The 19,317-nt window shown below is 49.0% G+C and overlaps 1 protein-coding gene across 1 annotated transcript in view; it reads left to right on the top strand.

Moving 5' to 3' along the window:
• LOC309550292 (uncharacterized protein) overlaps positions 1–19,317 on the top strand; it is a 979,642-nt gene that overhangs the window by 607,850 nt on the left and 352,475 nt on the right.

The following is a 19,317-nucleotide window of genomic DNA, read 5'->3' as shown; positions in this document are numbered from 1 at the left end:
TAATTTTTACGTTTTTTGGATAGCATAGGGAAGAGTTAACACCTCTGTACCATTTGTTTTGCTGTCTGTACCCCTGTTCAGAAGATATCACCTCACTCCCTGTCCCTATGACAACTGTATTTCGAAAAATTTGGGTTGTTGTGGAAACAAGGTTTGGTGATAAAGCTTCAGTGGAGGAGTGAATTTCCCTTCCTGGGGGTAGATTTCCTTTCACTTCCTGTTGTCTCTCTCCATTTGTAAGTAGGAGTTGTTTATAAGCCGGGTGTTTGTAACCCGGGGGCCGCCTGTAGTTAGAAAGTGCTTTTACTGGGCTAGAGGTAATCTTATTCAGGAGCCTCTGGGATACCCGGGAGAGAACCTTCAACACAGACTGACTTTTGGGTTTTCCAGTTGACATGTATGCCTCAGATTCACTGAGCCCTTGGTAAATCAAATCAATGCGATAACGTCATGCTAATCTCCTCTACTCTAGAGAGACTAAATTCATTTCCTCTAATCTTTCCTCATAGCTGAGCTCCTCCATGCCTCTTATCAGTTTGGTTGCCCTTCTCTGCACTTTCTCCAGTTCATCAGAATTTTGTTTTATTGGCTGCTTTATAGCAGAAAGTAAGACAATTTTTTATTTTTTTTTTTCAAAATTGGAGCTTTTTTTAGTTTATAGCGCAAAAAAATAAAAAAAAATTGCACAGGCGATCAACTACCGCCCAAAGAAAGCTCTATTTGTGGGGAAAAAAAGGACATCAATTTCTTTTGGGTACAGCGTCGCACGACCGCGCAATTGTCAGTTCAAATAGCGCAGTGCCGAATCGCAAAAAATGGCCTGGCCATTAAGGGGGAGAATCTTTCAGTCCAGAAGTGGTTAAACCTCATTTGCCACATACAGTGCCTTGCGAAAGTATTCGAGCCCCTTGAACTTTGCGACCTTTTGCCACATTTCAGGCTTCAAACATAAAGATATAAAACTGTAATTTTTTGTGGAGAATCAACAAGTGGGACACAATCATGAAGTGGAATGAAATTTAGTGGATATTTCAAACTTTTTTAACAAATAAAAAACTGAAAAATTGGGCGTGCAAAATTATTCAGCCCCCTTAAGTTAATACTTTGTAGCGCCACCTTTTGCTGCGATTACAGCTGTAAGTCGCTTGGGGTATGTCTCTATCAGTTTTGCACATCGAGAGACTGAAATTTTTGCCCATTCCTCCTTGCAAAACAGCTCGAGCTCAGTGAGGTTGGATGGAGAGCGTTTGTGAACAGCAGTTTTCAGTTCTTTCCACAGATTCTCGATTGGATTCAGGTCTGGACTTTGACTTGGCCATTCTAACACCTGGATATGTTTATTTGTGAACCATTGTAGATTTTGCTTTATGTTTTGGATCATTGTCTTGTTGGAAGACAAATCTCCATCCCAGTCTCAGGTCTTTTGCAGACTCCATCAGGTTTTCTTCCAGAATGGTCCTGTATTTGGCTCCATCCACCTTCCCATCAATTTTAACCATCTTCCCTGTCCCTGCTGAAGAAAAGCAGGCCCAAACCATGATGCTGCCACCACCATGTTTGACAGTGGGGATGGTGTGTTCAGGGTGATGAGCTGTGTTGCTTTTACGCCAAACATAACGTTTTGCATTGTTGCCAAAAAGTTAGATTTGGTTTCATCTGACCAGAGCACCTTCTTCCACATGTTTGGTGTGTCTCCCAGGTGGCTTGTGGCAAACTTTAAACAACACTTTTTATGGATATCTTTAAGCAGGGGCGTAACTACAGGGGTTGCAGGGGTTGCAATCGCTACCGGGCCCCATGCTCCAGGGGGCCCGGTAGCAAACCAGTGGGTGAAATTCTAGGATCTCAAAGGTCACACTTGCGACCGGGCCCTGGCATTTCACCACTGTGGGGAGGCCCCAAGATTGCAGGAAGGGGGCCCACTGCAGAACTTGTGAAAGGATCCTGATGCGGGACCATAATAAAAGGCCATGCAATGAGATTAAAGAGCCCCAGGATTAGTGGGAAGAGCCACGGGCTTGAAGGGAAGGGCCCCGGCCAGGGGTCTGGGGGGCCCTTCATCGTTTCTTGCATCGGGGCCCTGAAGGTTCTAGTTACGCCTCTGTCTTTAAGAAATGGCTTTCTTCTTGCCACTCTTCCATAAAGGCCAGATTTGTGCAGTATACGACTGATTGTTGTCCTATGGACAGAGTCTCCCACCTCAGCTGTAGATCTCTGCAGTTCATCCAGAGTGATCATGGGCCTCTTGGCTGCATCTCTGATCAGTCTTCTCCTTGTATGAGCTGAAAGTTTAGAGGGACGGCCAGGTCTTCGTAGATTTGCATTGGTGTGATACTCCTTCCATTTCAATATTATCGCTTGCACAGTGCTCCTTGGGATGTTTAAAGCTTGGGAAATCTTTTTGTATCCAAATCCAGCTTTAAACTTCTCCACAACAGTATCTCGGACCTGCCTGGTGTGTTCCTTGTTCTTCATGATGCTCTCTGCGCTTTAAACGGACCTCTGAGACTATCACAGTGCAGGTGCATTTATACGGAGACTTGATTACACACAGGTGGATTCTATTTATCATCATTAGTCATTTAGGTCAACATTGGATCATTCAGAGATCCTCACTGAACTTCTTGAGAGAGTTTGCTGCACTGAAAGTAAAGGGGCTGAATAATTTTGCACGCCCAATTTTTCAGTTTTTTATTTGTTAAAAAAGTTTGAAATATCCAATAAATTTCGTTCCACTTCATGATTGTGTTCCACTTGTTGTGGATTCTTCACAAAAAATAACAGTTTTATATCTTTATGTTTGAAGCCTGAAATGTGGCAAAAGGTCGCAAAGTTCAAGGGGGCCGAATACTTTCGCAAGGCACTGTAGTTGCCCAATAAGTGCATTGAGGTCGGCTTGGAGAAATCCTGTGAGGAAGTTATTTCATTGCAAAGCTTGGTGTCATCTGCAAAGACTGAAATGCTACTTTTAATCCCAAAATCCATATAATTTATAAATATGTTAAATAGTAAGGGGCCCCAACACTAAACCTTGGGGTACACCACTAAAAACACTGAGCCTTGGGGTACACTACTATCACTGAGCCTTACAGTACCCCACTAATAACACTGAACATTTGTGTACCCCACTTATAACACTGCACCTTTGGGGATCACCACTAATAACACTGAACCTTGGGGTACACCACTATACCACTAAACCTTGGGGATCACCACTAATAACACTGAATCTTGGGGTACACCACTAATAAAACTGAACCCAGGGGTACACCACTAATAACACTGAATATTGGGGTACACCACTAATAGCACTGAACGTTGGAGTACACCACTAAAATCACTGAACCTTGGGGATCACCACTAATAACACTGAACATTGGGGTACACCACTATATCACTGAACCTTGGGGCACACCACTAATGACACTGAACATTAGGGTACACCACTAAATCACTGAACCTTGGGGCACACCACTAATAACACTAAACCTTGGGGTACACCACTAATAAATCTAAACCTTGGGGTACACCACTAATGGCACTGAACATTGGGGTATACCACTAATATCAATGAACCTTGGGGTACACCACTAATAACACTGAATCTTGGGGTACACCACTAATAAAACTGAACCCAGGGGAACACCACTAATAACACTGAATATTGGGGTACACCACTAAAATCACTGAACCTTGGGGATCACCACTAATAACACTGAACATTGGGGTACACCACTATATCACTGAACCTTGGGGCACACCACTAATAACACTGAACCTTGGGGTACACCACTAATAAAACTGAACCTTGGGGTACACCACTAATAGCACTGAACATTGGGGTATACTACTAATACCAATGAACCTTGGGGTACACCACTAATAAAACTGAACCTTTGGGTACACCACTAATAACACTGAACATTAGGGTACACCACTATATCACTGAACCTTGGGGCACACCACTAATAACACTAAACCTTGGGGTACACCACTAATAAATCTGAACCTTGGGGTACACCACTAATGGCACTGAACATTGGGGTATACCACTAATATCAATGAACCTTGGGGTACACCACTAATAAACGTGAACCTTGGGGTACACCACTAATAACACTGAACATTGGGGTATACCACTAATACCAATGAACCTTGGGGATCACCACTAATAACACTGAACATTGAGGTTCACCACTATAACACTGAACCTTGGGGATCGTAACTAATATCACTTAACTTTGGGGCACACCACTAATAACACTGATCCTTGGGGTACACCACTAATGTAATTGAACCTTGGGGTACACCACTAATAACACTAAACTTTGGGGATCACTACTAATATCACTGAACATTAGGGTATGCCACCAATAACACTGAACCTTAGGGATCTCCACTAATAACACTGAACATTGGGGTACACCACTATTCCACTGAACCTTGGGGATCACCACTAATAACACTGAACATTGGGGTACACCACTATACCACTGAACCTTGGGGATCACCACTAATAAAACTGAACTTTGGGGATCACAACTAATAACACTGATACTTGGGGTACACCACTAATAACACTGAACCTTGGGTATCACCACTAATAACACTGAACCTTGGGGATTGCCACTAATATCACTTAACATTGGGGTACACCACTAATAACACTGAACCTTGGGAATCACCACTATAACACTGAACCTTGGGGATTGCCACTAATATCACTTAACATTGGGGTCTACCACTAATAACGCTGAACCTTGGGGATCGCCACTAATTTCACTTAACCTTGGGGTACACCACTAATAACACTGAACCTTGGGGTAAGCCACTGATAAAACTAAATTGTGGGATACACCACAAATAATAGTGGACCCCACGAATAACACTGAACATTTAGGTACACCACAAATAACACTGAACCCTGGGGATCGCCACTAATAACACTGATCCTTGGGGTACACCACTAATAACACTGAACCTTGGGGTACACCACTAATAACACTGAACCTTGGGGTACACCACTAATAACACTGATCCTTGGGGGACACGACTAATAACACTGATCCTTGGGGTACACCACTAATAACACTGATCCTTGGGGGACACCACTAATAACACTGATCCTTGGGGGACACCACTAATAACACTGAACATTGGGGTACACAGACATCTAAAGTCTCCGCAAGTTGCGGGAGACTCCCGCATTTCGCCCTGCACTCACGGACACCCGCGAGCACAGGGCGATATCCCGGCGGCAGCGTCAGAGCTGTCATAATGACTCAGAACGGAGCCGCTATTCGCTCCATAGTCCCGGCTCACAGGCAGATTGATATGAAGTGCACTCCGCCTGTGGGAGGAGGAGCCATACAGAGGAAGCACATGGCTTTGCTCTCTACTGCAGCCATGTGCTTCCTCTGTATGGCTCCTCCTCTCACAGGCGGGACTACGGGAGCGGATATTGGCTCTGTTCTTTTTCATCATGACAGCTCTGACCCTGCCCTACTTGCCAGGATCTCGTCCTCAGCATAGCATAGAGCCCAGCATACCACAGAGCCCAGTACCACAAAGCCCAGCATACCACAGAGCCCAGTACCATGGAGCCCAGCACCACAGAGCCCAGCATAGCACGGAGCCCAGCATACCACAGAGCTCAATACCACGGAACCCAGCATACCACGGAGCCCAGCGTACCATAGAGCCCAGCGTACCATAGAGCCCAGCACCACAGAGCCCAGTACCACAGAGCCCAGTACCACGGAACCCAGCATACCATGGAGCCCAGCATATCACGGAGCCCAGCATATCACGGAGCCCAGCACCACAGAGCCCAACACCACAGAGCCCAGCATAGCACAGAGCCCAGCATAGCAAAGAGCCCAGCATACCACGGAGCCCAGTACCACGGAGCCCAGCATACCACGGAGCCCAGCATACCACAGAGCCCAGTACCACGGAGCCTAGCATAGCACAGAGCCCATTACCACAGAGCCCAGCATAGCACGGAGCCCAGCATACCACGGAGCCCAATACCACAGAGCCCAGCATAGCACAGAGCCCAGCATACCACAGAGCCCAGCATACCACAGAGCCCAGTACCACAGAGCCCAGCATACCACGGAGCCCAGCATAGCACGGAGCCAAGTACCACAGGGCCCAGGATACCACGGAGCCCAGCATCCCACGGAGCCCAGCATACCACGGAGCCCAGCATACCACAGAGCCCAGTACCACAGAGCCCAGCATACCACAGAGCCCAGCATACCACGAAGCCCAGCATACCACAGAGCCCAGTACCACGGAGCCCCGCATAGCATGGAGCCCAGCATACCACGGAGCCCAGCATACCACGGAGCCCAGTACCACAGAGCCCAGCATAGCACGAAGCCCAGCATACCACGGAGCCCAGCATACCACGGAGCCCAATACCACAGAGCCCAGCATACCACGGAGCGCAGTACCACAGAGCCCAGCATACCACGGAGCCCAGCATAGCACAGAGCCCAGCATAGCACAGAGCCCAGCATACCACAGAGCCCAGTACCACGGTGCCCCACATAGCATGGAGCCCAGCATACCATGAAGCCCAGCATAGCACGGAGCCCAGCATAGCATGGAGCCCAGCATGCCCCAGAGCCCAGCATACCACAGAGCCCAGCATAGCACGGAACCCAACATACCACGGAGCCCAGCATACCATGGAGCCCAGCATACCATGGAGCCCAGTACCACAGAGCCCAGCATACCACAGAGCCCAGTACCACGGAGCCCAGCATACCACGGAGCCCAGCATAGCACGGAGCCAAGCATACCACAGAGCCCAGCATAGCACAGAGCCCAGCATAGCACAGAGCCCAGTACAACAGAGCCCGGCATAGCACAGAGCCCAGCATAGCACGGAGCCCAGCATACCATGGAGCCCAGCATAGCACGGAGCCCAGCATACCACAGAGCCCATAATAACACGGAGCCCAACATACCACAGAGCCCAGCATAGCACGGAGCCCAGCATAGCACGGAGCCCAGCATACCACGGAGCCCAGCATACCACAGAGCCCAGCATAGCACAGAGCCCAACATACCACGGAGCCCAGTACCACGGTGTCCAGTACAACAAAGCCCAGCATACCACAGAGCCCAGCAGCATAGCACGGAGCCCAGCATACCACAGAGCCCAGCATAGCATGGAGCCCAGCATACCACGAAGCCCAGCATAGCACAGACTCCAACATAGCACAGAACCCAGCATAGCACGGAGCCCAGCATAGCACTGAGCCCAGCATAGCACTGAGCCCAGCATAGCACAGAGCCCAACATACCACGGAGCCCAGCATAGCACAGAGCCCAGCATACCAGGGAGCCCAGCATAGCACAGAGCCCAGCATACCACGGAGCCCAGCATACCACAGAGCCCAGCATAGCATAGAGCCCAGCATAGCATAGAGCCCAGCATAGCATAGAGCCCAGCATACCACGGAGCCCAGCATACCACGGAGCCCAGCATAGCACAGAGCCCAGCATACCACGGAGCCCAGTACAACAGAGCCCAGCATAGCGCTGAGTCCAGTATAGCACAGAGCCCAGCATACCACTGAGCCCAGCATACCACTGAGCCCAGCATACCACTGAGCCCAGCATAGCACAGAGCCCAGCATACCACGGAGCGCAGCATACCACGGAGCCCAGCATAGCACGGAGCCCAGCATACCACAGAGCCCACATACCACGGAGCCCTATACCACAGAGCCCAGCATAGCACAGAGCCCAGCATACCACAGAGCCCAGTACCACGGAGCCCCGCATAGCATGGAGCCCCGCATAGCATGGAGCCCAGCATAGCACGGAGCCCAGCATAGCACGGAGCCCAGCATAGCACGGAGCCCAGCATGCCCCAGAGCCCAGCATACCACAGAGCCCAGCATACCACAGAGCCCAGCATAGCACGGAACCCAACATACCACGGAGCACAGCATACCATGGAGCCCAGTACCACAGAGCCCAGCATACCACGGAGCCCAGTACCACGGATCCCAGCATACCACGGAGCCCAGCATAGCACGGAGCCCAGCATAGCAGGGAGCCAAGCATACCACAGAGCCCAGCATACCACAGAGCCCAGCATAGCACAGAGCCCAGTACAACAAAGCCCGGCATAGCACAGAGCCCAGCATAGCACGGAGCCCAGCATACCATGGAGCCCAGCATAGCACGGAGCCCAGCATACCACAGAGCCCATAATAACACAGAGCCCAACATACCACAGAGCCCAGCATAGCACGGAGCCCAGCATACCACAGAGCCCAGCATAGCACAGAGCCCAACATACCACAGAGCCCAGTACCACGGTGTCCAGTACAACAAAGCCCAACATACCACAGAGCCCAGCAGCATAGCACGGAGCCCAGCATACCACAGAGCCCAGCATAGCATGGAGCCCAGCATACCACGGAGCCCAGCATAGCACAGACTCCAACATAGCACAGAACCCAGCATAGCACGGAGCCCAGCATAGCACTGAGCCCAGCATAGCACAGAGCCCAGCATAGCACAGAGCCCAGCATAGCACAGAGCCCAGCATACCAGGGAGCTCAGCATACCACAGAGCCCAGCATACCACAGAGCCCAGCATAGCATGGAGCCCAGCATACCACGGAGCCCAGCATAGCACAGACTCCAACATAGCACAGAACCCAGCATAGCACGGAGCCCAGCATAGCACTGAGCCCAGCATAGCACAGAGCCCAGCATAGCACAGAGCCCAGCATAGCACAGAGCCCAGCATACCAGGGAGCTCAGCATACCACAGAGCCCAGCATACCACAGAGCCCAGCATAGCATAGAGCCCAGCATACCACGGAGCCCAGCATAGCACAGAGCCCAGCATAGCACTGAGTCCAGTATAGCACAGAGCCCAGCATACCACTGAGCCCAGCATAGCACAGAGCCCAGCATAGCACAGAGCCCAGCATACCACGGAGCGCAGTACCACAGAGCCCAGCATAGCACAGAGCCCAGCATACCACAGAGCCCAGTACCACAGAGCCCAGCATAGCACGGAGCCCAGCATACCAGGGAGCCCAGTACCACAGAGCCCAGCATAGCACGGAGCCCAGCATACCACAGAGCCCAGTACCACGAAGCCCAGCATAGCACGGAGCCCAGCATAGCACGGAGCCCAGCATACCACGGAGCCCAGAATAACAGAGCCCAGTACCACAGAGCCCAGCATACCACGGAGCCCAGCATAGCATAGAGCCCAGCATACCACAGAGCCCAGCATACCACAGAGCCCAGCATACCACAGAACCCAGCATAGCACAGAGCTCAGCATACCACGGAGCCAGCATACCACAGAGCCCAGCATACCACAGACCCCAGTACCATGGAGCCCAGCATACCACAGAGCCCAACACCACAGAGCCCAGCATACCATGGAGCCCAGCATAGCACGGAGCCCAGCATACCACAGAGCCCAGCATACCACGGAGCCCAGTACCACAGAGCCCAGCATAGCACAGAGCCCAGCATACCACAGAGCCCAGCATACCACAGAGCCCAGTACCACAGAACCCAGCATAGCACAGAGCCCAGCATAGCACAGAGCCCAGCATACCACGGAGCCAGCATACCACAGAGCCCAGCATACCACAGACCCCAGTACCATGGAGCCCAGCATACCACAGAGCCCAACACCACGGAGCCCAGTATACCACAGAGCCCAGCATACCACGGAGCCCAGCATACCACAGAGCCCAGCATACCACGGAGCCCAGTATACCACGGAGCCCAGCATAGCACAGAGCCCAGCATACCACGGAGCCCAGTACAACAGAGCCCAGCATAGCACTGAGTCCAGTATAGCACAGAGCCCAGCATACCACTGAGCCCAGCATACCACTGAGCCCAGCATAGCACAGAGCCCAGCATAGCACAGAGCCCAGCATACCACGGAGCGCAGTACCACAGAGCCCAGCATACCACGGAGCCCAGCATAGCACAGAGCCCAGCATACCACAGAGCCCAGCATACCACGGAGCCCAGTACCACAGAGCCCAGCATAGCACGGAGCCCAGCATACCACAGAGCCCAGTACCACGGAGCCCAGCATAGCACGGAGCCCAGCATAGCACGGAGTCCAGCATACCACGGAGCCCAGCATAGCACAGAGCCCAGCATACCACGGTGCCCAGTACCACAGAGCCCAGCATACCACAGAGCCCAGTACCACAGAGCCCAGCATACCACGGAGCCCAGCATAGCATAGAGCCCAGCATACCACAGAGCCCAGCATACCACGGAGCCCAGCATACCACAGAGCCCAGCATACCACAGAACCCAGCATAGCACAGAGCCCAGCATAGCACAGAGCCCAGCATACCACGGAGCCAGCATACCACGGAGCCAGCATACCACAGAGCCCAGCATACCACAGACCCCAGTACCATGGAGCCCAGCATACCACAGAGCCCAACACCACAGAGCCCAGCATACCACGGAGCCCAGCATACCACGGAGCCCAGCATACCACGGAGCCCAGCATACCACAGAGCCCAGCATACCACGGAGCCCAGCATACCACGGAGCCCAGTACCACAGAGCCCAGCATAGCACAGAGCCCAGCATAGCACAGAGCCCAGCATACCACAGAGCCCAGCATACCACAGAGCCCAGTACCACAGAACCCAGCATAGCACAGAGCCCAGCATAGCACAGAGCCCAGCATACCACGGAGCCCAGCATACCACAGACCCCAGTACCATGGAGCCCAGCATACCACAGAGCCCAACACCATGGAGCCCAGTATACCACAGAGCCCAGCATACCACGGAGCCCAGCATACCACAGAGCCCAGCATACCACAGAAACCAGCACCACAAAGACCAGCATAGTCTGCAAAATATGTAAAAAGGTATGTACATTAGCATGTCTAATTGTTGCAATATGTTCTTTAATATCTAGTTGTGTTTTGTCTTAATAAAATGTCATGTGCTTGTTCATACGTGTATGAAGAAGGACATGACATTTTCTGTCTGTCTAAGTCACATGTTCTAGGGGTGCACCTATCCCCCAGCACATAATTGTAAATATCCCAGCATGTGCATTGTTTCTGACTCCTACCACCATCAACACTTCATATCACTGAAGTGGTCATGGCAGTTAAAGTGTTCATTTAATATCTCTCATAAGAAGTAAACCTCTGTATACTGATTCCATTCCATTTCATCCTTCTATAGTTTTGTTAGATTGGGGGACGGCGCGCATGGGGGGGGGGGGGGGGGGGGGGGACGGCTAACGTCGTTGCGGCGGCGCGGAGTGCCACCTCCCTGAAATGAGTTTTTGCAGGTTGGGATGTCTGGGTACATCACTGAAAAAAAGCTAAAGCATGGGATACACCACAAATATCAGTGAACCTTGGTGTACCACAGTAATAACACTATTCCTTGGGGTACACCACAAATATATTCATTCACAGTTTTTTTTTGTAATGCATAATGACTGTTACTATGTACATGGAGTGGACCTAATATCTGGGGACACCCCTTATAAATGGGGCATCTAGATTCTAATAAGTCCCCCCCCCCCCCCAAGACCCCCACATCCTCTATGGTACCAAATATCCTACCCCTATTGGCTTCAGTGGGGCTCACAGTAAAATTTGCAATTTGCATAAAAGGAGACACCTCCATATCTTGTCAGCTATTCCATGTTTAACCTATCCTAGTATCTGTAAAATCGCTATAGACCCATAGTACCACCCTATGGTTACAACCATCCCACCTATATTATCTGTAAAAGGTTGATGGTGATGAAAAGGCTTTGCCAAGTTCATGTATAGAGAACATTCTGTCAAACTACTGCTTTAGCAAGTAGGAAGGATTTATTAGGCTGCATTCACACTTGAGCGTAGCGTTTTTACCGCGATTTTACCGCAATTTTTTCAGGCGTTTTTCATTGACATCTATCAAAAACGCTGGTAATCAGCCCAAAAAGAAGCTCATGTACTTTTTTCAGCTACAGGCGTTTTGCAAAATGCTCAGATGTGAACAGGGGCCATTTAAATGAATGGGGTTTTACTTGTTGGGCGTTTTGGAACGTTTTTTTTTTGAGCGTTTTTGGAGCTGAAAAACACTCAAAAACGCCCAGGTGTGAATGGAGCCTTAGGGATTTCTTAAGGCTCCGTTCACATGTTAGCGTATGGATCACGGGCAGAACCGCCGCGGTTCCGCCCGCGATCCGGAGATTATTGCAAATCGCGGGGCGCCTGTGCGTTGCCCGTTGATTTGCAATAGACCCCCAAACGCTGAGCGATGTTGCCGTGATTTTCGCCTGCCGAATCGCGGTAACATCGCGCAAAAAAAATCACGGGACGCAATACGATCCAAAGAAGCTCTTGTACTTTTTTGGTCGTAATGCGTCCCGCGATTTTTTTTTGCGCAATGTTACCGCGATTCGGCAGGCGGAAATCGCGGCAACATCGCTCAACGTTTAAGGGTCTATTGCAAATCAACGGGCAACGCACAGGCGTCCCGCGATTTGCAATAATCTCCGGATCGCGGGCGGAACCGCGGCGGTTCTGCCCGTGATCCATACGCTAATATGTGAATGGAGCCTTAAAGCGGTTGTATCCCGCTTTTTGACACTTTTACCTACAGGTAAGCCTATAATAAGGCTTACCTGTAGGTACAAATAATATCTCCTAAACCGGCACCTCCTTAACTTGCCGGGAGCTTGCCGGAAAAATCACTCCCGCGCGCATGCGCGGGCGTGACGTCATCGCGGCTCCGGCCAATCAGCGCGCTGGAGCCGTCTCTTTCGGCCAATCAGCGCGCCAGAGCCGCGGAACCCGGAAGAGACGAAGAGGGATCATGGCAGCGCCCGCATCGATGTCCGGGGGTCCGTGTCGGGGCTTCGTTTTAAGGTAAGTTAAACATAATGAGCTAGTATGCGATGCATACTAGCTCATTATGCCTTTGTCTTGCAGGTTTTTTTTTTTTTTTTTTAATAGGGTTTACAACCGCTTTAATGAAATTCTAAAGGCCATGTTCATGTTATGAGATGTTTCTTAAGGCTGCAGTTTCTCTGAGCTCCACAGGGTGGTGATCTTACTTCTACCCAGACATGAAGTCTCTATGGAATACAGACAGGAAGGGATGTCAGGCATAACCCGGAAGTGATGTCAGGTACAGCCGGGAAGTTCCATGTGGAGACATCGCTGGAAGTGACAGAAGAGGAGGTAATAAGATCTTATTTTCTATTTACACCCAGTAACCCCCCGTCATGTCCGTCCTCTTCCTCCATAGTCACTGTGACGTCTTTTATCTCCAGCAGATGATGATACACACATATATAGTGTGGAAACCTAGATTAACCCCTTCAGGGGCAGAACATTTCCTCATTTACGGGGCCGGAACATTCTCTTTGGAAATTTTGGAAATGTGTCACCTTCTCACTGGAGATGAGATGAACACACCTGGGTTCAGTTAGCAGGGGTGTCCAAACTATGGCCCTCCAGCTGTTCAGGAACTACAATTCCCATCAGGCTTAGTCATGTCTGTGAATTTCAGAGATTTACAAAGCCTCCTGAGATGTGTAGTACCGGTGTTCTTTTAGATTTCCCTACCTACGTCATTTCCAGTTGAGATCAGATGTGGATTCGTCATGCAGCATCTTGTAGTCGCGTCACACGTCCTATTGGGCATGCGCAGAATAGGTAGGGAATTTTGATAACATAGTAAGGGGTCAGGAAAAAGTCCTACTGCGCAGGCGCACCAACGGGTCGGGCAGCGGAATCTGTTATAACAAACATCCATCCGATCTCCATGGCCCACACTGCGCTGACCCGACAATCCGATCTCCATCCCCCACACTGTGCCGACCCGACAATGAGACAGTGGGCGTGCGCGTGTGGGTAGAGAATAGGATTGTCGCCTCGGCGCAGTGTGTGCCATGGAGATTGGCTGTATGTTTGTTATAAGAGATGCCGCTGCCCGATCCGTTGGTGCGCATGGGCAGTAGGACTTTTGCCTCACCCGCTTACGATGAAATCAAAATTCCCTACCTATTTTGCGCATGCGCAGTAGCACGTGTGACGCGGCTACAGTTGGTGCATTACGAACCCGCACCTGAAATTACGTAGGTAGGGAAATCTGATGGGGTATGGTTTTCTGACAGAACACCACCACGGCTGAAGGGCCGTAGCTTGGACACCCCTGAGTTAGAGTGAACTTCAAAAGAAGTTTGGATCCCAAACCCTACTGACAGACGTAGCTTGATGTTTGTGGCCCAAAAGCAAAAGTTGACCCCACCCCCACTACCAGAGACGTGTCATCTTCTAAAGCAGTTTCTTGTACCGAGGGATGAGATACAGATATGGATTGCACTGAAAATTGACCCCAATTTCCAGGATTTGAAATTTGGTTGATTCGTGGCTTACTGAAGAGGTTCTTCACCCAGTTTTTCACCTCACTTAAAAAAGGAGTCTGAGATCAACCAATAATGGTGAGGAGAAAGGTAGGCTTGCATGATAACAACAGCAGCACCCCAATCACTGGAATTGCTGTGCTCAGCAGACAGCGGGGGCTCTTTTAACTCCATGGGGTAATTTTTACAGTAACAGTGCATATGTATATATAGCACTGAATACTGTAGTAATGTCACTGGTACCCCCAAAAGTGTCAAAAATGTCAGTCAAGGGTCCGATCTGTCCGCCGCAATGTCGCAGTCCCGCAAAAAAAAAAATCACAGATCGCCGCCATTACTAATTAAAAAAAAAAAAAAAAATGACAAAAATCTTTCCCTTATTAAACGCAATAACTTCTGCGCAAACCAATCAAAATACGCTGATTTTTACATTTTTTTGGGGGGGGGGGCGGGAATTTCATATAAAAAATTTGAAAAATATTATTTTTTCAAAATTGTCGCTCTTTTTTGTTTATAGCGCAAAAAGTAAAAATCGCACAGGTGATCAAATGCCACCAAAATAAAGCTCTGTTTGTGGGGAAAAAAGGACGTCAATTTCATTCAAGAACAGCATCACATGACCGTGTAAGGGCTCTTTCACACGGTCCGCCTCCGCAGGCGGATCTGTGTTGCTCAGCGGGGATCGATCCGCGATCCCCGCTGAGCCGGGCGGATGACAGCTCCGTCTCCGCTTGCAGAGCGGAGAGGGAGGTGTCTCAGCAGCCGCTGCCCTCTATGGGGGATCGGAGGAGAGCGGACCGCTTGTCCGCTCTCATCAGATCCGCTCCGCTCCGATTACTGAACGGATGGAAAAATAGGGTTTCCATCCGTCCAGATTTCAGCACAGGATCGGATGCGGATGGCTACGGGTGTCAGCGGAGGTGTCTCCGCTGACACCCGCTGCCCCATAGAGCTGCATGGAGGATCCGATCAGATCCGCCTAAAAAACTGACAGGCGGATCTGATCGGACCGCCCGTGTGAAAGAGCCCTAATTGTCCGTTAAGGTACGTGTTGGTGGCTGGAAAGAATTGAATTACACAGTCGATAAAAGCAATATTGTGATTTTATTGCATAATATTAATATGCACAGGTTGTAAAAAACAATTGATAACATGTGCTCAATGGCGCATGCTGTAGCTCAAAAGGCTATATGTAGGAAATAAACAACACAGGCATTTGTAAATAACATGTTGGCAGAAATCTTGGTGTAACCACTCATTGATACATACAACATAATGAGATAACATGACAGTTGAATATGACATTGTGAATCTGACGCGTTTCGGGAGCAATCTCCCTTCTTCAGAGATCAGTATATTCAATGTGTATCTAAAAAAAGAACATTGTAGTCAAGATATGCAATATTATTATGTTTTTCAAAAATTTCCGTCAGAAGATGGAAACTAGATGGAGTGTGCGATACTCACAACTCAATGAGACTTAGATGGGATAATGGGGATTCCTGTGTGACAGCGGCGTGTTGTATCTGACCCGGGAGCTGAAGGATCCCAAAATGGCAGCCAGAAGTACGGGTAATTGGTAGGTGAGTGGTGAGTGTGGAAAAACAGAAAAGGAAACAGAAGCACCTTCCAACCTGTCATGTATAAATATGTAGTAGTAAGGGGGTAGCCATTGCTTACAATTAAAAGTATCAGACATGGTGTGCAAGAAATAAAAAGGGTAAGTGTGGGAGGAAGAAGGAGATTCCCAGTGGAAAATGTGGTGAAGAGTGGAAATTGCCGTGAGTGAGAGGGAAGAAGTGGAGAAGTGATAACAGTGTGTCAAGCCGGGTAAAGTGAAAGAGGAATAAGGTGGGGATATGGAGCAGTTGAGCCGAAAGGGGGTGAGAAAAGAAAAGGGGGTCTGTGGGAGGGAAATGATGAAAAGATAGCTCAGTGTCTGACCTACCAATTAGATCCGAAGCCGACAGCACAGATGGGGTCCTAGCGTCATGCAGCGGGCATGAGGAGATCAATCAGCGCAGCGGCGTCTGTGATCTCGTGGAGGAGAGGAACGCTGGGGAGCGGACCTCTCCAACCCGCAGATGTAACAGCACGTGATCAGCGCGGTGACGTCAGTGAACACACTGACGTACAGCGCTAGGAGGTGCGGCATGACGCCGATGTGCAGGTGGACCCGCTCGTCCCGTGGGAGGGGAGGGGCGGGGACAGCAAGGGAGAGAGAGACTCCCTCTTCGCACATCGCAGCTCCCGGGGCCAGAACTCCCACCACTTGACACACAGAATTCTCATAATTGTGTCAAATTGGATGTAAAAATAAAGTATATATTGATCTCAATACATAATGGCATAAGGCATACAAAAATACAATAAATGAGAGTATAGTTGATGAGAAAGAGAGGGGCACCAAGATAAAATATCCAGCCAACAGGAAATCGGATCATTAATGGGCACAATGGGTGTCTTCCACCCGAATATAGATTCAAAAGGGGCAATGGTCCGATTCCCACCAAAACACTCCTCCATCCCAAAATATACACAAACAAGAGAAATTGGCCCACGGGACTTTGTGTGAGGTACGTGTTGGTGGCTGGAAAGAATTGAATTACACAGTCGATAAAAGCAATATTGTGATTTTATTGCATAATATGCACAGGTTGTAAAAAACAGTTGATAACATGTGCTCAATGGCGCATGCTGTAGCTCAAAAGGCTATATGTAGGAAATAAACAACACAGGCATTTGTAAATAACATGTTGGCAGAAATCTTGGTGTAACCACTCATTGATACATACAACATAATGAGATAACATGACAGTTGAATATGACATTGTGAATCTGACGCGTTTCGGGAGCAATCTCCCTTCTTCAGAGATCAGTATATTCAATGTGTATCTAAAAAAAGAACATTGTAGTCAAGATATGCAATATTATTATGTTTTTCAAAAATTTCCGTCAGAAGATGGAAACTAGATGGAGTGTGCGATACTCACAACTCAATGAGACTTAGATGGGATAATGGGGATTCCTGTGTGACAGCGGCGTGTTGTATCTGACCCGGGAGCTGAAGGATCCCAAAATGGCAGCCAGAAGTACGGGTAATTGGTAGGTGAGTGGTGAGTGTGGAAAAACAGAAAAGGAAACAGAAGCACCTTCCAACCTGTCATGTAAAAATATGTAGTAGTAAGGGGGTAGCCATTGCTTACAATTAAAAGTATCAGACATGGTGTGCATGAAATAAAAAGGGTAAGTGTGGGAGGAAGAAGGAGATTCCCAGTGGAAAATGTGGTGAAGAGTGGAAATTGCCGTGAGTGAGAGGGAAGAAGTGGAGAAGTGATAACAGTGTGTCAAGGCGGGTAAAGTGAAAGAGGAATAAGGTGGGGATATGGAGCAGTTGAGCCGAAAGGGGGTGAGAAAAGAAAAGGGGGTCTGTGGGAGGGAAATGATGAAAAGATCCTTCAGCTCCCGGGTCAGATACAACACGCCGCTGTCACACAGGAATCCCCATTATCCCATCTAAGTCTCATTGAGTTGTGAGTATCGCACACTCCATCTAGTTTCCATCTTCTGACGGAAATTTTTGAAAAACATAATAATATTGCATATCTTGACTACAATGTTCTTTTTTTAGATACACATTGAATATACTGATCTCTGAAGAAGGGAGATTGCTCCCGAAACGCATCAGATTCACAATGTCATATTCAACTGTCATGTTATCTCATTATGTTGTATGTATCAATGAGTGGTTACACCAAGATTTCTGCCAACATGTTATTTACAAATGCCTGTGTTGTTTATTTCCTACATATAGCCTTTTGAGCTACAGCATGCGCCATTGAGCACATGTTATCAATTGTTTTTTACAACCTGTGCATATTATGCAATAAAATCACAATATTGCTTTTATCGACTGTGTAATTCAATTCTTTCCAGCCACCAACACGTACCTCACACAAAGTCCCGTGGGCCAATTTCTCTTGTTTGTGTATATTTTGGGATGGAGGAGTGTTTTGGTGGGAATCGGACCATTGCCCCTTTTAATTGTCCGTTAAAGTCACGCAGTGCCGAATCGCAAAATAGGGCCTGGTCTTTGAGCAGCCAAATCCTCCGGGGCTTAAGTGGTTAACAAACAGCAATGTCGCCAGCTTCATTCACTTTCATGGCTCGCAATGTAAGCAAAGGGGCAGGAAAGCGTCACGGGGGTTCCCCCATAATTCATGCTAAGCCCTTCAGGTGTAAGGTGAATTTTAAGGAGGACCCTATATGCAAAAGAAAACGTGGCATGAGATCCTCCAAATTCCATTCCAGACCCTTTGTGTCTGGTATGGATTTAGGGGGAAACCCTGTGCCATAAGAACTAAAGTATAAGGTCTTCCCAAAATCCATACCATACTTACCTGATTGGCCATAAAAGGAAAGGGATGAACTTGTGTCCCCCACCTCCACCTGAACCATGTCACATGTCCTCAGTGTGGGAAGATACCTCGCTAGAGGAGCAAGCCCCTGGCAAATAATTTTGTCCCCATGTAGATGAGAACAAGGGCCTTTTATCCAGAAAACTGGCCCAGTGGTTGTGAGGGGTCGGTGGATGTTCTCAGAATCTGGAAGCCCCAATTAACAATAAGGTGATGCCTTGATACCCCCCCCCCCCCCATGTGAGTAAAGGGGTACTTTTTGCCCCTACTCATGAAAAAAATGTAAATAGTACAAAAAGAAGACACACAGATTTTGACAGATCCTCTAATAAAAATAAAAAAGTATTTGATGTACGGGCATTGTCAGCTGTCTGGTGATGTACGTCCACATCAGTCACGAAGCCAATGGCCAACATGATGTTAACCCAACAACTGCTTACCTGCTTCTGTCACTCTTACGAATGATATCTGATATAAA

This window comes from Pelophylax lessonae (genome assembly GCF_965119305.1).
Source record: "Pelophylax lessonae genome assembly, chromosome: 3".
Classification (NCBI taxonomy): Eukaryota; Metazoa; Chordata; class Amphibia; order Anura; family Ranidae; genus Pelophylax; species Pelophylax lessonae.
Note: the sequence above shows the minus strand (reverse complement) of the source record. Positions and strands in the feature narration are given on the sequence as shown.